This window comes from Macaca mulatta, chromosome 4, assembly GCF_049350105.2.
Source record: "Macaca mulatta isolate MMU2019108-1 chromosome 4, T2T-MMU8v2.0, whole genome shotgun sequence".
In the NCBI taxonomy this organism is placed as follows: Eukaryota; Metazoa; Chordata; class Mammalia; order Primates; family Cercopithecidae; genus Macaca; species Macaca mulatta.
The window spans coordinates 50471430-50494306 of record NC_133409.1 but is presented as its reverse complement, the minus strand read 5'-3'; positions in this window follow the sequence as shown (position 1 = coordinate 50494306).

The following is a 22877-nucleotide window of genomic DNA, read 5'->3' as shown; positions in this document are numbered from 1 at the left end:
GAAGTTATGTACTGTTCATGCAATGGAACCAAGTTGGCTAATGATTGTAAATTATTATATTTTTTAGATGGAGTCTTGCTCTGATGCGCAGGCTGGAGTGCAGTGGTGTCATCTCGGCTTGGCTCAGCTCACTAATACCTCCACCTCTTGGGTTCAAGCAATTTTCCTGTCTCAGCCTCCCAAGTAGCTGGGACTACAGTTGCACAGCACCATGCCTGGCTAATTTTTGTATTTTTAGTAGTGATGGGGTTTCACCATATTGATCAGGCTAGTCTCGAAGGATATCTTTCTCTAGTGAGTACGAAACAGTCATTCCTTCCTTTTGTGTAGAGAAAATTGAAGTACAAGGATAAAAGCTATGTCTAAAACATATCAAAACCTCTTAAACTTGCATCTGGATGTTTTTGACACCATGTAGAGTCAATCAAAGTAAAATTCTGCAAGTCTTAGAAAATCAATGTAGATGAATAATGAACAAGATCCAGAACTGCTGGGCCTCTTTTTTCATGACTTCATTAATTCAGCAGCAATGCTTCTGTATTCCTAATTGTTTCTAAGTATATCTATAGTTTTCTCTCAAAAATCACAGTGGCTTTGGAAAATGTTTATCATCTTTAAAGTCAATAGATTGCTTCATAATTAACAAATTGAATTTATTCTTTTTTATCAGACAAAGCGGGCAATCATGTTAGACTAAAATTTCCTCATTGATGGATATTCCAGGATGCTTGGGATGTTGGGAACATTCCTTACCCACACGCTTGTTAAAAAAAAAAAATGTAATATTAGATCATTGGTGTTTGTGCAGTTTTTGATGAAGTAGCGTTTTAACCAGACATAATTCAGACTCGCATTTTAAAGCCTTAGTAGGGGTAATCCACATGTTTCTCAAAAACGAGGAAACACTCTTCTTTAATATTTCATAGGGCAAAATTAGGTGAGTCTGGACAAATACAGTCTGCACACTAGAGAGGCCTCAGTTACTCCATCACAGACAACCACTGCTTCACTCTTTCTTCAAAGTTTACACCAACAAAAAGCAGAGATTGCTGTAAAAATTATAGGATTATTCTCAAGGTCGGTGAAGTTCCAAAACCGAACTAGGTTAAAGCTTTATATGCAGATCTGATGTCTTCAATATGAGTCAGCCCATCAACAAAAGCACTCCACTGATTATAGGGAGGAAAGCATGTGGCAGACACTCTCTTGCCTACTAAATACCCATTTCCCTTTATTCCTTACAATAGGAACTCCTATTGTTGCTGTAATATCAATGTTTCCAGATTAAAAACCAAAATCTCAGCCCACCTTGCAGGTGGGCATAGACAGTGACATCCTTCTAGCTAAAGATATGTAAGTGGAAGCCATGAAGTGTGACTTCTCAGAAAGTTATTTGAAAGCAGAGTGACAAATGCCTTTGGCCCTTTGTTCTTTCCATTACTCTTGCATGGAACACTGATGTGATGCTAGAGATGGAGCAGCCATTTTTCAACCTTGAGGAGGTATGATTATGAACAATCTAATCACAAGCTGAGTGGAAAGATAGAAAAAGCCAGGCACTCTGGAACATCAAGGTGCCACTTTACCAGTTCTCAACTTTCTATCTCATGCATTAGTTATTCTAGAAGACAAACAAAAATAAAAACAACTTTAAAGGCTCTAGCTGGATACATCACAATAAATTGCATTTTCTGTTTTATGCATTGAACTGAATTATTTTTCTCTTGAATGGGAACTTTATGTATCCTGTGGAGAGGAATATGAAAAATAACATGGCTTCTTCCTGATGAAGTCATTTTATGACAGGAATAGAAATCTTAATTTATCAGCAGCACAGAGATTCCTATATTGATCATGCCTACCCTGGAAATGTCCACAACCCAAATTAAAATAAGAATTGTTTACTTACATCAGATCCAGCAATAGAACTGATTAAGTCAGCAACTATTTTACTGCATCTATTGAAATGCTTTATATTTTAGGCTGCTAACATGGCAAATAGCATTGATTGATTTTTCCAGTGTTAAATCAACCCTTATTGCTGGTAAATTTCACATGGTTCTGATTTATCCTTCTTTTAATATATAGTTGTATTCGATATGTGAAAATTTTGCAAAATTTTTGTATCTATCTTTATGAGAAATATTGATAAGTATTTCTCTCTCTTTTTGTATTGTCTTCAGTTTTGGTATCAGAGTAATACTGGTCTCATGGAGTGATTTGGAGTCTTCTATTTTCAGGAGGGGTTAGTACAGAATTAATATTATTTCTCCCTTAAATGTTTGTTAGAAATAACTAGTGACCTTTTCGTGGCCTGGAGCAAGCTTTTGTAATTTGTATTTTACAAGAAATTTGTCTATTTCAGATAAGTAACAAATATGTATCATCCTTCTAATGTTTGCATAATCTGTTGTGATGTCCTTTTAATCAGTCCTGTTATTGGTAGCCTAAATCTCTTTTATCTACATCAGTCTTCCTATAGCTTTATAAGTTTTATTGAACTTCCAAATAACTAATTTTGGGTTTTATTGATATTCTATATTCTTTTTGTTTTCTACATCATTGATTATTCCTCATATTTATTAATTCTTTCTTTTGGTTTTGGGGATTAATTCGTTCTTCTTTTCTTAAGGTAGACACTTATACTATTGAATTAAGACTTTATTAATAAATTATTTATTGCTATAAATCTTCCTCTAACCATGGCTTCAGCTGCATGTCACAAATTTTGTTATGTAGTGTTTTCATTTTACTACATAAATTTTTTCTTTGACCCATGCTTTATTTAAAAATGTTTTATTTAATTAGCAAATATCTGGAGATTTTCCAGATATGTTTCTCATGTCTATTTTCCATTTAATTTTGTTGTGATGAGAGAACATACTTCTTGAGATTTCAATCCTTTCAAACTTCTTCCATCTTGTTTTGGGTCCCCCGAAAATGTGCATTCTGTTGTTTGGGTGAAGTATTCCATAAATGTCAATTAGATTAAATAGGTTGATTGTGTTGTTCAAGTCTAATGCATTCTTACTGGGTTTTGTGTGTATGTGTGTCTTCCTCTTCTATTTAATGTTATTGAAATGGCGTGTTAAAATTTCCAGACATAATTGTGTATTTGTCTCCTTTTTTTTGTTCTGTCTGTTTTTACTTCAAGTACTTTGAAGCTCTCTTTTTAAGTGAATACTCGTTTGAGATTGTTATATCTTGATAATTTAACACCTTTTAAATAAGAAATGCCACTTATTATCCCTGGTAATATTCCTTGCTTTGAAATGTATTTAATTTGATATAGTTTTCTATTGATTAAAATTTTATGGTACATAATTTTTCATCTTTTTTGTATTAAACTACCAGTTTCTTATATTTAAACTGTGTTTTTTTCACTTTTATTTTTAGATTTAAGGGTACATGTGCAACATTGTTACATAGGTAAACTGTATGTCATGGAGGTTTGGTGTACAGATTATTTAGTCACCCAGGTAATAAGCATAGTACCCAACAGTATTTTTTAAATCCTCTCCCTCCTCCCCACCTCCACCCTCAAGTAAGCCCTGGTGTCCAGTGTTGCCCTCTCTGTGCCCATGTGTTCTTGTTGTTTAGCTCCCACCTATAAGTGAGAACATGCGCTATTTGGTTTTCTGTTCCTGCATTAGTTTGCTTAGGATAGTGGTCTTCAGCTCCATCCATGTTGCTGCAAAAAACATGATCTCCTTCTTTTTTATGGCTGTATAGTATTCTGTGACATATATGTACCATATTTTCTTTTTCCAGTCTACTGTTGATGGGTATTAAGGTTGATTTCACATCTTTGCTATTGCAAATAGTGTTTCAATAAACATACATATGCATGTGTTTTTATGGTAAAATAAACTATATTCCTTTGGATATATACCCAAAAATGAGATTGCTGGGTTGAATGGTAATTCTGTTTTAAGTTCTTTGAGAAATCATCATCCTGCTTTCCACAATGGCTGAACTAACTTACATGCCTACCAGCAGTGTATAAATGTTCCCTTTTCTCTACAATCTTACCAACATGAGTTCTTTTTTGACTTCTTAATAATGGCCATTCTAACTGATGTGAGATGATACCTCATTGTGGTTTTCATTTGCATTTCTCTATTGATTAGTGATGTTGAGTATTTTGTTAATATGCTTTTTGGCCACAGGTATATCTTCTTTTGAAAAATGTCTCTTCATGTCCTTTGCCCACTTTTTGGTGGGGTTTAAAAAACATTTTTTTAAGGCCATATGTATTAGTTCACTCTCACACTGCTATAAATAACTACCAGGCCAGGTGGGGTGGCTCACACCTGTAATCCCAGCACTTTGGGAGGCCGAGGCAGGTGGATCACTTGAGGTCAGGAGTTCAAGACCATCCTGACCAACATGGTGAAACCCCATCTCTACTAAAAATACAAAAATTAGCCAGGCATGGTGGCAGGCACCTGTAATCCCAGCTACTTGAGAGGCTGAAGCAGGAGAATCACTTGAACCTGGGAGGTTGAGGTTGCAGTGAGCCGACATCACACCATTGCACTCCAGCCTGGGCAACAAAAGTGAAACAACATCTAAAAAAAAAAAAAGAAAAAAGAAGAAGAGGAAGAAGAAGAAGAAGAGGAAGAAGAAGAAGAAGAAGAAGAAGAAGAAGAAGAAGAAGAAGAAGAAGAAGAAGAGGAAGAAGAAGAAGAAAAAGAAAAGAACTATCTGAGACTGGGTAATTTATAAAGAAAAGAGGTTTAATTGACTCACAGTTCTACAGGATGTACAGGAGTCATGGATGGGGAGGCCTCAGGAAACTTACAATCATGGTGGAATGGTGAAGGGGAAGCAAGCGCATCTTCACATGTTGGCAGGAGAAAGAGAGAGAGGCACAGGTGAAGTGCTACACACCATCAAACAACTAGATCTTGTAAGAACTCTATCATAAGAATAACAAGGGATAAATCTACCCCCTCACAATCCAGTTGCCTCCCACTAGGTCCCTCCCCCAACACTGAGGATTACAATTTAACATGAGATTTGGGGTGGTGACGCAGAGCCAAACCATATCACCATATAATTGGATCTTGCTTTTATATCAGTCTGACAACCTCTGCCTTTTAGTTATACTGTTAACCCCTTATCTTAATAGGATTATTCATAAAGGAGGACTTATATTAACATCTGGTTATTTTTTATTTGTCCCATCTAATTTTGAGGGTTTGTCCTCCTTTTTCCTGACATTTTGGTACTAATTGAGTGTTTTTTAATATTTCATTTTACATCCGTTGTTGGTTTATTAGCCTAGTCTCTTTGTAGATTTTTTTATAGTAGCTTTAAAGTTTACCATCTATATTGTTAACTTGTACATTCAAGTAATATTGCACAACTTTATTTATAGTATGAGAACTTTACAACAGTATGCTTGTTGTATTTCCATTTCTCTGCTCTGGCCTTGGTGCTATTTTGTCACAGTGTTACTTTTACATATATCGGAAATGCCAAAATATATTATTCTTTGCTTATAAAAGTCTATTATCTATTAAATTTCTCAAAAATATTTTCATAAGCTTTTAAATTTACCCATATGTTTCCTCTTTCTGATGCTTTTTATTTCTTTGTGTAGTAAATTCAAATTTCTGGTAGTATTTTCCTTTTTCATGAAATATTTACTTTAATCTTTTTTGTAGTAAAGGTCTGATGGTAATACATTCTCTTAGCTTTTATTTATCTGAAAAAGTCTTTATTTTGATTTTATTTTTGAAAAATATATTGTCTGGATATAGATTTAGTTTTCTTTTTCTTTTCAGCACTTTAAAGATATTTCATCATTTCTTCTTGCTTGGGTGGTTCCTGATGTCACATCTGTTGCCATTCCTCTGTACTTGACTTGTCTTCTATTCTCTGGGTGGTTTTAACATTTTCTCTTCATCACTGATATCAGCAATATTACAATAATGTTCCTCGTGGTGGTTTTTTCGTTTTTTCATTTTTTTTCTGCTTTGGGTAATTTGGGAGTAATTTAGCTGCAATACTGAGACAATAGCTTCCTAAGAACTCTACCCAATGCCTTGTATATAAAAATATATCTCCCCTGTGACCTCTGGAAATAATAACTATTTCTGATCCATTAATGAGCATTTACGATTGTTCTGCCTGCTCCTTTCCGTGATTCTATGATGCTTTCCCTTGAGTCAGGTAGTTTTCTTACCTGCAAGCCTACATCACTATTTCACCAAAGACTTTAGAGGATCACTTTGTAACCTCTGAAGATACCTACCTCAATTTCAAATAGATAGGTAGACAGATGACAGAAGGATAGATAGAAGATAGATAGATAGATAGATAGATAGATAGATGGATCTAGAACAATATTATATATCATGTATCTAAATATAGAGATAGGGATAGAAAGAGAAAGAGATAATAGAGATAGAGATATATGAAGTGTCTGTCTCTCTGTTCCTCTGCCTCGCAATGCTAGCTTCCTTGGATTTCCAAACACCAAAATCTTTCTTCTTCCTTCAGTAAGATCACTGGGCTCTAGACATATTTGTTAAAATATGTTAATTTTATATTTGTCACTTTCCTAATTTATTTTCCAATTCCCCTTACATTTCCAGCCTCTTCTTTTCAGGCCTTCAGACCAACACAGTTCCAGTATTTCCCCCTTATGTCCTCAGTGTATGATTTAAAAAAAATATATGTAGCCATAATCACAGTATGATGGAGTATAGGGAAGTAATCTAAGCTTTCCAGGAATCAAGTTTCTGTATTTTAATTATCTATTCCTATCCCTCCAACCCAAATTCCTCTTCCTTCTATGATAGATTATAAAAAAATCTGGACCAAATACAGGAGGGCAATGGTTAAGAGGGTGGGCTCTGGAATCAGACTCGCTGTGTTCACATCTCGCCTCTGCTTCTCACTAGATGTGTGACCAGGGCAAGTCACTTAGTTACTCTGAACCTCATTCTTTCTACTTGTAAAGTAGGAATAATTATAGGTACTGTTAGAAGGCACTGTAGGGATTAAATAACATCACCTGATTAAAGAATTTAGGACTGTGACTAGTGTAAGAAATGCTGTAATGATATTAGGTGTTATTATTATTACTCAGTATGTAACTGATGAACCTCTTAGCACTTTCAAAAGACACTTTTATAGTTTTAGAGGGTGTTTATTAGTCCAGATAAACTCTAGATTTGTCAAATATGTAACTCTTTTTCCTTTGTATTATTCTACTTTCAAACAGCATGGATAGGGAACATTACATGGCAGGTCAATTTTTCCTGTGTTGAGTGTAGTCCCCAAGCCCACAATCTAGCTTGATGATTTGCTAGAGCGGCTAACAGGACACAGCATATAGTCATGCTCATGGCTATGACTTATTATAGTGAGATTATACAAAACAAAATCAGCAAAGCAAAAAGGCACTTGGAAAAATCCAGATGAAACCATGTACAAGCTTCCAAGACCGGAGTCACACAAGACACACTTAATTTCCCCATCTTTGAAATGGGACAACACAAATGTACTAGGCAGCCCATTGAAGATTCAGTGTCCAAGGCTTTTATTGCAATCTGGTAATAAAGGCATTCTCTGCCTAGCATGTACCAAAATTTCAGATTTCCTTAAGGAAAGCAGGTGTTCAGAATAAATTGTATTGTTTGTATAAATAACTTAAGGAGTAAGCACAGTGAGCCACTTGTTTCATTTAAGGAAGTTTTATTAGAGTAGAACGCTGTGTGCCAGTCAAGTTCCCTGATACCAGACAATGCTCAATCTTTCAGGCAGGCCTTTCCAAGAAAAGGAGTATCAGGTCTACTATGTTAATTCTTTTCTCGCATAGTCACCCTCTTCAAGCTTTTAAATCAACTTTTCAAGGCTTCCTGCCTAGCTTAAAATTCTCCAAAACTTCCAATGGTTTCAATGCCAACAGGCTTTCTAATAGAAGGCAATGAAAGGGGAGAAAAGGTATAGTGTCCAGGATTATTTGCACTATTTTTTTTATTATAATTCCAGATGAATACAATGTATTTATGAACCATACATTGCTGCAGATATATTGTATAATGCATTACTGTGTTAGGGGCAAGGTTTTTTTAGATAAGGCCTACTGAAATAAGATAAGATCATAATTGATATTCAAGAATAATATTTTGGCTAGACAGTCTCTTTCTATCTCAGTTGTATTAACTATCAGAACACGTTTATTTTTATAATTGCTACTAGTAATAAAAATGTTTACTGCTCAGATGATAAGTGTACCAAAATCTATCAAATCACCACTGAATAAATTACTCTTGTAATCAAATAGCACCTGTTCCCCCAAAAACCTATGGAAATAAAGAATTAAAAGAAATAAAAATGGTATTATGCTAATCACCTGAGGTTGAATATTTAGGCAAAATAACACCTTCATTTATTTACTTGTAAATATCAACTACTTTTTTCTTTACCTTATTGACATACAATGAAGAATGATACTTATGTGATATGTATATTTATTATAGGATCAGATCTTTATCCATAGCCCTGATAGTAATACATATCTCTCTCTTACTGATTGAAGATGGGAAAATTGTAAGGAGTCATCTTATGCAGCACACTGAGATCTGTAGCTTAACTAATGATGTGCTAATTTATATGATAATTTATCCCATGAAAATTCATTTAGAAAAAGAATATATATATTCTTGGATACAACTGAAATCACATTCTGGTGGATTACAGTGGTGTACCAACCTAGATATTGACTTAGAAATCAATAACAACAACTACAAACCTTATTTTTAAACTTCATATGTATGGAAATTTAAAACCTGCAAGTTTAAACCGTTCATAAGTTCAAGTCGAAGCTCAAATTATTAAAAATTCTCAACTAAATAGATTAGTCAACATACATACACACATGTGTGCATGTATTTTAATTACTAATAACATTGTAAATTGATACAATAATCCTATTTTGTTCTGCTGTATTTGGATTTTACTTTCAGTAGCTTATATTTTAATTTTCTTCCACTTTCTTTAATTTCCAAAGTTTCTACTTTTTCACTATATGTTTTAAGGCTCTAATATTTCCTCTAAATACTATTCAAAACTTTGTCCTATTTCTCCCAATGTGTAACATTTTCATGAAAGTTTTGTCCCTTTTATATTTTTCTTATGATTTCTTCTTTGACCTATAGATTATTTAAACGTCTGGTGTATTTCACATTTTCATTCATATAGAGTAGTAAAATAAATTAGCGATTTCTAAATTAATTGCATAGTGATCAGGACATTTTGTTCAAATTATACTACTTCTTTTAAATTTATTGACACTTGCTTTTTACCTGAATATATGGTCAATTTCATCCTCAAATTGTACCTTTCAGAAATACAGAGCTAGTTGCCATCTCCTAAAAGTGCCAAGCTCTCCCACATGCAATTCTTATTCTTTCGCTTGAAATTGTAGACTCCTTTTTGAATTCATTCCTTCTCATGGTTTACTCCTTATCAGCTTCTCTGACTCCTAATTGAATTAAACACACTTTTCTTATGTTCCCTTATACCTTGTGCTTACCTAGTTTTATAACATCCATTTTTTGTGTCAAGTTTTCGTGTGTGTTGTATGTCCTACCACTTGCATCGGGGATTACTTAAAATACTTCTGAAAAATACAGGTTCAAGGCTTTACTTTCAGACTTATTGGATCAGAAGTAATATAATTGTTTCAAGTAATCAGGCTCTATTAGAGCCCAGGAATCTACAAATTTATCAAATATTGCCAGTGATTTCTATAAACATTCAAGTTGAGGTACCACTAAGGTATGCCATAATCATTTGTTTATTTCTATCTTCCTAATGTTGTTTGCTGATCTATTGTTTATGACTATAACCCCAGGAGCTAACAAAGACTCAATAAATGGTGATGAATAAAATAAACAATAAGTGTGATATAAATTATAAGTAATAAACCAGGCAGTTGCCCATATGGCATCATTGAAGGAAAGGCTAATTGTTCAATCTAATATTAAGTCTGGGAAATTCTATCAGCTTTTAGTGCCCTGAATGCAGTATTAACAGTTGTAGAAGGTTTTAACTGGTCACATTCATTTAAATTTAAATTAATTTATTCATGACTTCATAGAGTCTCAGAATTATAAGAGAACACTGAACATAAATAAGTTAATCCCTGACATTATACAGATGTGTAATATGAGAATGAAAAGTAAAGTTGCTTGACCCAGATGTTTAGCAGGAAGATCACAAAATTGAGACCAGATTCTTCACAATTTGTTCACAAACAAAAAAGGAAACTAATGAAGAATATTGTGGGAGAAAGGGAAGCTGAGGTGAGGAACGGCAAGGAAATTTTACCTGGTTTGTCTTGGTTTATTGAGATGTTAGATAGACCAAACTGTAGAACACAGATGAGAGAAAGAATCAAGCCACAATCAGGCTGATTCACTAAGGGATACAAACAACATGAATACAGAGAATCAAAGATAAAGAAAATGTAAGCAAAAAACTTTCTATTTTTTTAGGTTTTTCTGACATTTGCTTCCATGTCTAAACAATCGCATTTGAATTAAAATCAGATTAGCATTGCCTACTACATTGGGACAATAAATTAATAACTAGACAAAGAAAATACAATTGAAGCCCAAAGTCTTTCTTTGGTTCAGATTAATTTAAGTTACATATGGGCCCAGATTAATTGTACATACATGGCTCCAGGTAAACTAGCATACTGACTCAGTGGAGAAATTTTACCTCCTTAGGTATTTTTAATGGTTCTTTTGGTTTTTTTGTTTTTGTTTTTGTTTTGTTTTGTTTTGTTTTGTTTTTTTACTAATCTAGTTTCTATTTCTCACTCCTCTCAAACATTCCACCAGGTGGCAGTAAATGCACCACCTATTTTTTAAAAAATGGCAACAACCTGCTGAATTATATCAAATTTAACACAAAGTATTTCATAGGGTTAAATTTTCACTGGTGTAAGAAAAAATTTGCAGAAAAAAATGTAGGTTGGATATTTTCTGTGTTAAATTAAGGGTATAGTCATAAGACTAATGATGAAGAAAAAATCAAAAGAAGAACTGAAATAGAGAATACAAAACACTGACCTTTGTAAAAAATCTATAAATTGAGCCAATAAAAGTAAAAAGGCCAAGTCAGCCACATGTTGAATATGTTTTAGTAAAGTTTTGCCTTTCTTTACTTAGTATTATGTTGTCTTTGAATTAGTTTCAAAGATTTCTTTTCCATAGTCCAACCAGAACACGTCAAAAAGATAACAAAAACCATTAAAATTAATGCACATCTTCAATCTACTTGAACGTACTGAAACCAGTCAACAAAATTAAACTTCAGTTCTACCTTGTTAATACAGCAGCACATTGAAATTTATTTGACTAAACTTATTCTGGGTCAATAGCTTCTAAAGCTGTCAAAATGTGCCTGTGCAATCACAGATTGCATTATTAGAATAGGATTCAGAGCAAAAGAGGGGATCGTTTAGTTCTTTTGTTTACATTGGTTAAAATACCCTGGGATGTTAGGCTTTGGGCCTATGACTTTAAGGTAATTGAAAAACTGAAAAACATCTAAAGAATGGCAACCACACTCCATCTCTACTGGACCTTTTGGGTGATGTCAGAATATAGCAGAAAGACCAGCAAGGAGAAATTATACTGAGAGGCCCATGTTAGTTCAATACAAAGCAGATGTTCTTTCACTCTCAGTTCTTACATTGGGAACTGAGATAGGAAGTCACTCCTCCTGCTATAAACAACTAGAAATTTGACATAAAACATAACTGAAAAACAAAGTAAATATAAATGGGCCTGTAAGAAGAAAGAAAAATCTCCATGGGACAGAAATGAAAAAGAAAAGAATGCAACCTTCAGGTGAAGTTGAGATAAGCTGGAGAATAGAAGTTTGGACCCAGAAATTTGCCCTGATAGCCAATGGCTTTAACATTGACTTGATCATGACATTTAAGATCTTGGGCTCCAAAGAGCCAGGGAGTTTGAACAGGACTCCTTGCATAAAGCAGACCCTTGGAAAAGCTACATCCTCAGTTAAAATGTGGCTAGAGAGAACTCAGACCATCAATTCAGAGAGAAGTTTGTCTCTGCTCCAGTGGAAGAAAACTCCTCCAGAGCCCCAACTACCCAGACTTCCCAATGAAAGATTGACTTTTCTCTCAGTTGGTATTTCCCAGCAGTGGTATTTACTGCCATTTGCATCATGCAACGCATGAGTTGGTGAGCTTGTAACCACTTGTACCATGGAAAGAAATCAAGTGAACAATTACTTGGGCAGAGTCTTAAAACTCTAATCAGAATCTGGCAAAGAGAGCCTTTAGATGGGATCCTTGAAACACATTCATAAATACACTTTTTAGTTTTTGTCAAATGACACATCCCATAATATACAGAACTTTTTCAAATTGTGTTAAACCTGTGACACTGCCAGAGTCAAAGCTTAACTTCTAAAGAAAAGGAAACAAAGCCAGGACTCAATGGTCTGGAAAATTTTTACTGTATCCTCTTTTGAGCTGCACATGTTACCCTTTGTAAAAGGAGGAACCTGGCTTTCAGGCCTACTTTGGTTTTATTTTTTGTTTGTTTGTTTGTTTGTTTGTTTTTTGTTTTTTGTTTTTTTTAAGACGGAGTCTCGCTCTGTAGTCCAGGCTAGAGTGCAGTGGGGCATCTCGGCTCACTGCAAGCTCCGCCTCCCGGGTTCACGCCATTCTCCTGCCTCAGCCTCCTGAGTAGCTGGGACTACAAGCTCCCGCCACCACGCCCGGCTAATTTTTTGTATTTTTAGTAGAGACGTGGTTTCACCGTGTTAGCCAGGATGGTCTCGATCTTCTGACCTCGTGATCCGCCCACCTCGGCCTCCCAAAAGTGCTGGGATTACAGATCTGAGCCACCGTGCCCGGCCTACTTTGCTTTTAACTAAAGGCACTTTGAAGTTATGTTAAGCAACTTATTATCTTCAGCTTCATCTAATTAATTATTCCATAGTTGTAAAAATACTAACAACAACAGCTCTCAGGTATCCAGTGAGAGCTTAGTATGTACCAAGAGCACTTTACATAGCTTTTTTGTTTGTTTGTTTGTTTGTTTGTTTTGTTTGAGACTGAGTCTCACTCTGTCGCCCAGGCTGCTGCAGTGCAGTGGTGCAATATCAGCTCACTGCAACCTCCACCTCCTGGGTTCAAGCAATTCTCCTGCCTCAGCCTCCTGAGTAGCTGGGACTACAAGTGCATGTCACCACGCCTGGCCAATTTTTGTATTTTTTAGTAGAGATGGTGTTTCACCATGTTGGCCAGACTGGTCTGGAGGCTGACCTTGTGATCCACCAGCCTTGGCATTAAAAATTGTAACCTCCGCCAGGCATGGTGGCTCATGCCTGTAATCCCAGCACTTTGGGAGACCGAGATGGGTGGATCACTGGAGATCAGGAATTCGAGACCAGCGTGTCCAACATGTTGAAACCCCATCTCTACTAAAAATTCAAAAATTAGCCAGGCATGGTGGTATGCGCCTATAATAATCTCAGGTACTCGGGGGGCTGAGGCAGGAGAATTCCTTGAACTAGGGAGGCAGAGGTTGCAGTGAGCCAAGATCACGCCATTGCAATCCAACTTGGGCAACAAGAGTGAAACTCCATCTCAAAAAAAAAAAAAAAAAAAAAAAAAGAAAAAGAAAAGAAAAGAAAAGAAAGGAAAAGAAAAGAAAAAAAGGCCGGGCATGGTGGCTCACACCTGTAATCCCAGCACTTTGGGGGCCGAGGCAGGTGAATCACGAGGTCAGGAGATCGAGATCATCCGGGCTAACATAGGGAAACCCCATCTCTACTAAAAATACAAAAAATTAGCCAGGCTTGGTGGCGGGCACCTGTAGTCCCAGCTACTCCGGAGGCTGAGGCAGGAGAATGGCGTGAACCCGGGAGGCGGAGCTTGCAGTGAGCGGAGATGGGGCCACTGCACTCCTGGGCGACAAAGCGAGACTCTTGTCTCAATAATAAAAAAAAATAAATAAATAAAATTAAAAAAAAAATGGATCCTCAGAAAAACACCGTGAGGAAAGTATTATTAAAATGATCATTATGTATATGAGGAAGTTAAAGTTTAGAAAAGTTGAAAATGATTAGCCAAGGCCACACAGCGGTAGTAAGCAATAGTGATCGCATGGCTAAATAGAAGTCATGTAAATATACAGATTCCAGGTCTCCGTTTTGGAGATTCTGATTCTGGGTTGAGGTCCAGCTATTTTATTGAAGGATACCCTTGGTGATTCTGATATGCAGCTAGTTTGGATAACAACTATCATAGACAATACAAATTCACGCTTCCAATAAGGAATTGGTGTAGAATAACTCTAATTCTCCTTTCAATCAGAGACGATTTTAATTATTTGAGAAATTATTGAAAACCCTTAAGCCCAGAGAAGTTGGCCATTCAGAATGAAGATTAACCAATAGACCTAAGTTTTGGGTCTATTCTTTTGCTCTTTCTTTCTTTTTTTTTTTTTTTTTTTTTTTCTTGCAAAAAGGATTTCAAGTTTAAAGACGTTTTGAAACACTGCATACTGCACCCTTCTATTGGAGAATGACAGTCCACCACAGTACGTTATAGACTGACAGGTCCCGCCATTAAGAAACTAGTTTTGTTTTACTTAGCCCAGGATTTCCCCAACTGTCTGAGTTGATCAAGCTGTTATAACAAAATACTATAGATTAGATGGCTTATAAACAACGTAAATTCATTTCTTACAGTACTGGAGGCTGGGAAGTTTAAGATCAAGGCACCAGAGGATTTGATGTCTAGTGGTGAGGGCTTGCTTTCTCATATATAGCCATTTTCTCACTCTAACCTCACTTAATATAAGAGACGAGGGGTCTCTCTCAGGCTTCTTTTATATAGGGACACTAATCCCATTCATGAAATCTCTGACCATGACTTAATCACCTCCCAAAGGCTGCATCGCCTAATAACATCAACTTGAGGATGAGGATTTCAACATATAAATTTGGAGGGACATAAACATCTAGATGAAAGCACCAACATAGCTCACCACTAACTTCTTTTCTCTTATAGCACCTGTGAAATCCACAGCAGTTCTTAGTCTAGACTGAAGACATTCAGGGGCCTGTGGAAGCAACTACTGCCAGGGCTTTCTGGCTCTGCTGTGTTAATTTATTGCTTCCCGAATTCAGTCTTCTATTAGGCATGTGCCTTTCTACCCTTGACCAGTTACCTGCTTTCAAAATGACCAGCCAGATCCACTACAACAGTCTTGCCTTCCACCTTGCCCTTAACTTATTGTAAACTGGACTGGAAACCTCTAAGTTATTTAAGCTTTCTTAGCTGGCATTTCTGAACCACTGGTCCAAATATTGGAAAGGCTAGAGAAAGATAGTAAGAGACCAGGAGCTTGGTTCCACCCCTATAGCTGTCTTTAAATATTAAATGGCAGCCTTGAGAAAGAGAAAGCAGGCTTGTAAGAGACTTCACTATCCAACATTGGAATGGAAAGCTCCACAAACTAGTAGTGGTCACCCATTCCTTGACATACTCAAGCGGTAGCTGTATGACCATCTTTTGAAGTTAACTTGAAAAGGATTCTTGCAGAGGGTTGAGCTAAATAATCTAATCCTAGAAGTTGTGTCATTTTTAAAGAAACTGCACGTTCTTTATAGAACATTTGCTATGGGCAAACTGATTAAATCACATCTCCAGTGGCTTTAATATAATTAGTGTTGTCTAGTCAATGAAGCAATGGCATAACCAGATTGACTGCTTAAATATTCAGAGAGAGTCAGCGAGGGCTCCCCAGGATGAGGGAATTCTGCATTCCATTTATCATATGCCCCGTGCTGAATGAGTCTGCAAATTTTACTTCAGTCGTTTAGCCATTTGACTACCTGACTGAAAAGATATTATAGGAGAATTATATGAACACCGTTTGTACTTGAAAAAAGATAAAACATTTAAATTGTCTATTTTTAAAGCAAATAAAATTAAATGCTTATTAACACATCATATTTCATGTGTTGATGGAACATTGCCATATTGTGTCTATCCTTCTAGGAGCATATTCTCTGTGTATGACCATGAAAATAAATGATTTGCAACTAGAGATATATACATAAAAATCAGGATAGTCCATAATGTAAAAAGTAGGTATGTTTGCATTTTATTTGCTAATGAATGAGTGATTGATTCGATTTTTGCAAAATCAGGTTTTTGTATCAGTGATTTGAAGGAAATGAAGTCACTCCACTGTAATAAACCTAGTTGTGCTACTGTATTCTAAAGCTGAAAAGTTTGTGGCTGATCTTAGTTTTGACAAACAGCTCTCAACAGACTTATAAGTAGAATCTTGCAGTGGGATAAATTGATGGGGTTATACAAAGAATTAATAGCAGAACAAGGAGAAAATGTTAGGTGTCCAGAGCCTTATCTCTGGATAAATAATGCCTGTTATATTCTTAGTGAGTGGGTCTAATCTTTGTTTTTAAAAACTCTGGCTTATCATCCCATTATTTGGTATATACCCAAAGGATTATAAATCATGCTGCTATAAAGACACATGCACACGTATGTTTATAGTGGTACTATTCACAAATGCAAAGACTTGGAATCAACCCAAATGTCCATCAATGATAGACTGGATTAAGAAAATGTGGCACATATACACCATGTAATAATATGCAGCCATAAAAAAAGGATGAGTTCACGTCCTTTTTAAGGACAGGGATGAAGCTGGAAACCATCATTCTCAGCAAACAATCCAAGAACAGAAAACTAAACACCGCATGTTCTCACTCAGGTGGGAACTGAACAATGAGAACACTTGGACACAGAGCGGGGAACATCACACACTGGGGCCTGTCGTGAGGTGGGGGGAGTGGGGAGGGATAGCATTAGGAGATATACCTAATGTAAATGACGAGTTAATCGGTGCAGCACACCAACATGGCACATGTATACATATGTAACAAACCTGTATGTTGTGCACATGTACCCTAGAACTTAAAGTGTAATAAAAATTAAATAAATAAATGCATAGAAAAAAAAAACCCTCTGGCCTACTTAGTATTTAATGTTGAGCCAAGCAAATAGAAAGAAGGCAACAAAATGTCACCAGTAAGAGTCAAGGATCCTAGTGATGAAGACAAAAGAATATCAACAGTTATCAAAGCTGTAAACTGTGATTGTTAGGACACTCAGAATGTGCTGGGAATGTGTCGAATGACTTGGAAGAGAATGAATGATTAGAGGTAAATGAGCTCCTTGAGGGCAGACGTAAGTCTCACTCCAGTTTATATCTTCAGAATATAGGGAAACAGCAAGAACTCGATACATTTTTTGAGTAAATAGATGGATGATTATCTATTATTTATAATTTAAATGAGGAATAAAATACTTGGGCAAGATGATTAGCCAAGAGAAAAATTCAACTGTTTATTAATAGAACTGAAACTGAAGGGAAATATTTTAAAACATGAAACGAGCATTTTCAGCAAAATGAGATCTTGCACGAGACAAAAAGGAGCCAAAGTATGGAAGAAGAGAGATTTCAATTTCTTAATTTTTTCAAGCTATTTAAAAAGTTCAAAGTTATCACATCTCTTCCAGCTCTAGTAAATTAAAATAACCTTAAAAGAACGGACATCTTTTGAGGTACTATAAGTCTTAACTCTTTTTACACTAAAATTATATTTTCATTTCCATACTATTTTCAGAGAACTATGAATTCAGATACCTTGAGTCTGGGTTTTTCTTTTTAAATAATAAGCCTACCAATTTAAAATAAGTGAAATAAAATGGATGTGAATAAAATAATGAATTTGGAAAAGTCAGTTTATAAAAATTTGACAAATAATGAAACTGTGTATCATTTCCAACTTGTTCTTTTCAAATGTCCATTCTACATAATTAGTTGTTTATAGAGCACTATATCTTATCTGTCAAAATTGGAACAAGATTAGGACACACGTTAATAAACGGAATGGAGTATTTATCTAGACTTTCTATATTTGTTCTTTTTGCCATTGTCCGATGCCAATACCTCATTGAGCTAGACCATCCCAGAAATGAGGTACTAATAATTCAGAAACAAGAAGCTTAGCTACTCGAGGAACAGGAGGTAGAGGCATTTGGATTCAGACTCTATTAACTGAATTTAAATATCAGTTTAGGAATTACTTGAAGTAAAAACTGAATGAATCAAAAATGTTTTTAATAATATTCACCACCTATGAAACACGATCTACATGAGCAGCTTGCCTCCTGTTTGGAACAGCTCAGACATCTAGAGTTAATATCCTGCAAAGTTTGAGATGGATGGGTGAGCTGAACCCTGCCCATTCTCTGTGTCCTCTGATCAAAATAGTTAATACATTCATGCCTGCACCCTATCAAATATAACCTTCAAAGATTGCCCCTCTTTGTCTTACTACAAAGTGAGATTTTTTTCCCCATCTTCAAATTCTGCCAGTTTTAAAAACAAAAAGAACAGTTTTTTAAAAGTATTTCCCATGTGTCAGGCACTGTGCTATGTATATTAAATACATGACTTCATTGACTCCTCCCTTTAGTACTGCTCATAGATTATTGTCCCTGTTTTTCTGAAGAAATTGAGGCCTCAAAAGACTGCTATTTGTTTACTTGCCAGCACCTGTTTTTCTCTCCAAAATAAGTTTTGGGGATTGGATTAGACCTTGGGAATGTTCTGTCTCTCTAAAGGAGAGTAGATTTGGTTACAGCAGAATAGACTTCATCCTTATTACCAAGTAAGTCAACCATTTGACTTCAGTCTTGAAGGTGATTTGGCCCTCTCTTTACCGGACTGTTCACTCTAGCTTATTAAGTCAGGTGTGGGTATATTCTTTAAACCAGAGTTCAAGATTTTTAGAATAAATATCAGAAATATAAATCTGGATGTTATACATTTCCCATCAGAATGGGAAAAATAAACAATATTTATTTCCATTTCACAGAATCAAGAATGTATCTGAAATCTCAGAAAGACAGAGGCAGAGATTAGAGAAGCAACATGAGCAAAACCAGCCTCTCTCACTGCTGGGAGATAGGGGCAGGACAGAAATGACAGGAAGTATAAATTCCATTGTTATATATTGTTCATATGGCAAAAAATACCTTGGATTCTAGGTTATTCCTCTCTTCCAGTTGGAAACTTTTCATATTTGTACCATATGCTTACATGTAGAACTTAAGAATAGCATGTTATAATGGCAATGTGCAGGCTGAGGGGTCAGGTCAAGAGGCTTGGGACCAGGCCCAGGTCTGTAACTAAATAGCCTGGGAGATTGAGCAGATACCAAAATGTTTTCTCTCTATCTGTATCTATATTGTTCTTGGATCTTACTTTTTCACAAATCAATAAACATTACATCATCTCGAGGGTTCTTTCCAGATATATGACTCTAGAAATACATGGGTTTGCTTTTCTTTAATTTAGTTTTCTTTTTCTCAGTTATTAGTTCATCTATTCCATGCTTAGATGGTATATATCAAATTGCTATCTGCTTTTACTCTGCTAATATTGGAAATGGTCACACATGTTGTGCTCACAGACCCTAGGAACTTTAAGACATATACCGATATAAAACGCCAAATTTTGCTGCATATATATAGACCATATGGATGCATAAACTGATAGTAGACTAACAGTTATTAACTTGAGAATATTTCTTGGTTTATAAGCCATATCTGATGATTTCCATGATCCTGTGGAGTACATATTATTATCCCATTACCTAAATGAAGAAAGTGAGACTCAGAGAGATTAAATTAAAATGCCCAGATTACTCAATCAATGGACAACTCTTCTATTTGTTGAACCATATTCTTCTAACCTAACAAATTCATCTTCTTTCACAATAGCATGATGCTTTTCAGTGGAACAAACATATAACATCTATTGAAATTTGGATGCAAGAGTGAAAGACAGAAGAAAGGGACATGGAAGTTGTATTTCCAGGTTACGTGGAGCCAGAAATTGTTTGCAGTCAGTGAGTAGGGGAGGAAAGTGATGAACTTAAACTGGTCATCAAAAGGGTTTTCAATTTTTTTTTTTTTTTCTGAAATAGCATACAATCCCTACTGGGAAAAGTTGGACTTATTTCTAACACAGTCGAAATAATAGACATTTCTGCTTTTTCCTGCCAAGACCCCGAGTGGTGAAAACTACAAGATCTAAGCATGTGATGTTAGTGATACATTTATTAGTACCTCTTGGAGTCCATCACAAGGCAGTGAGGCAAGATAAAGGGGAAGCAGAAGCCTAATTAAGAGATAAGATGAGGGAGGTGCCGACTGTTCAACAATAGAAAAACAACTGACACACAGGGAAAAGCACATGCTGGGAGCTAAGAAATCCTAATTGCCACACCAAGCATCCTCCCACCCATTAGAGACAAAAACCAGCCCAGCAGAAGCAACCCATTTAAAATGATTTCATTTGCTTTCTCCTGTTAATAGATATAAAGCAAAGTGCATTGCCAATCTTTCTTTGGAACTTTAAGAGATGCCAAATTTAAAGAGAAAGACTATCCCTGTGAAATCTCTTCTCTGATCATGGAGGCTGGGTTGAAGTTGCCCTGGAAAACTTTGTAAAATAATCTCGGAAAAGGACACCCAAAATGAAGATGGCCTGAATGCAGCAGACATGCCTATGAGTATCAATTCAGCACAATCACATTCTTTCTTTCTCACTGTTTCAGACAGAATTTTGGTGAGAAGATTTATTTTTTCCAAGAAAAGGCAGAAAGACTAACAAACCAAGTTAAGATGACACAAGAAAAGCCCCTAAAAAGCTTCATAACTACAAAATTGGTCACGAGGAAGAAAATGTTGCTTTACAAGTCCTGCATAGAGCTTCCTAGCTTGGGGCTATCTCGTGGATGGAGATAATCACCTCCAGCTGACCCATAATTACCTCGTTTGGACTGGATCCACTCTGATTATGTACCAGTAAATGGATTTAACTGAAATTCAGATTTTTCTAAAAATAAAACAGCCAAAGACCCAGAGCAAATAACAGCCTCTAGATGATTCATCATAAAGGCTAAACTTAGCAAGATTACGACGTCTGCTTGCCAGAGCTCTTGCTGTCTTGTTTTTGTAGACATGAAATCTTGTCTTCCTCTAAAATGCTTGAAAGTCAGCAATTCTGTTGAGAACCACATGTACCTGGGAGACTGAAAGATGGCTCTCTGAACACAAACTGGCCCGGTAGCCAGGGGCTACTGCTGTGATGACAGCAAGCCGTGCAGATAGCAGATGAGGTCACTCAGCTACGCTACATTGAGAAGGAAAAACACCATTTCACTAATTCACAAAAGACTATTACCCAGCAGACAGATGACAGCACTTACTGATTTACCACTGTGTGCACAGACTGTCAAATATGCCGGGAGGGAAAGTCGCAATATTGAAGATGCTGCCCTTGCCCTGAAGGACCTCCAATGGTAATTGAAAGGGTAAGGAGAGTAGAGGAAAGTGTGGTTGTGAAAAGAGAACCAGGTGGAGGCTTTATTCACTACTTACCTGCTGAGTGAATTAGGACAATTTACTTATTGACGAGTCTCAGTTATCCCATCAATAAAAAGGGAATCATATTAGAATAATAATATCCTTCTTAAATGAGAATTTCTTTTGTAAACGATGCAAATATGAGTTTCTATTTATTTGAAAAGATGACAGAAATATTTATTGAGGGCTTGAAGTCTCCTGTGTTTGAATTTCTTTTACTTCCTTCCCTCCTGGACAATTCCCTTTCCCTTTACTCTCTTCCTCAGTCCACGTAGGATAGAAGCATCTATTGGGGTTCCAAAAGGATCATAGTTACTAAAATACTGTCCTCTCTAGAGCAAGATGATTGAAACCTTAAAGCAAACAACATTTTTACACACGGTCACTAACAGAAGTGTTCTTGAAATGCATATACAGTTCTACTACCAATCCCTTGTGCTAACTTCCAAAAGCAAGGGGAAATGAACAGATTTAAGGAACAGGTGCTTGCATCGGAGACGAGAGGAGGAGAAGGATCTCAGTTTGGTACACTGCCATTGCATTAATTGAACACAGCACATCTACCTGCACTCACTGACCCAGATATGTCTTTTCAAGAATGGCCATCCTTGGTGAGAAAGTTCGCTTTGCTGCTGAACCAAGGTTGAGATTAGCCAGCCAGTCATTCACTGTCACAAGTAACGAGCTGACATCTACAAAGCTTGAGAGGAAAATCTCTCTAAGATTGATGAAATAAATACCTAGAATAATGGAAAAAAACAAAAACCCATTGTTGTAAGACAGAGGTTGTTTGTAAATAATCCAGTTATACATTATCATTTTATTGTCAATTTCCGTATGTGAGAAGTAATAGCTTTCATTGCAAAAATTTATTGAAGCGAATTTCCAAAGCAAGGAACCACCTCTTACTTGTCTTAGGCTTTCAATGTCTAGAAAGATAACTTCTGAATCAGGGACAATTCTCTTCCGCTTTACACATTTTTGTGTTTGAGATCTCACACAATCATTATTGTAATAAATTAACATGTTGAATCTGGTTGTTTATGTTAGTGGAAAACTAACGTAGTGGGAAGACATGGAGCTAAAAATTCAAGTTGTATTTTCGCCTCTGTCAATTACCCTATGACTAACAAATATTTACAGACTTATTAAGTATATCCTTAAATTACCTTAAACAAGGCATGTACTCTTTTTGAGCCTCAGTTGCCACATTTATATGATGATGACAGTAATATTTATTCCATTCTTCTACCTCTCAGGGCTGTTGTGAAGACAAATAGGAGGATATTTGAGAACACAGTGTCCTTCGAGTAAATGTTTTACTTTG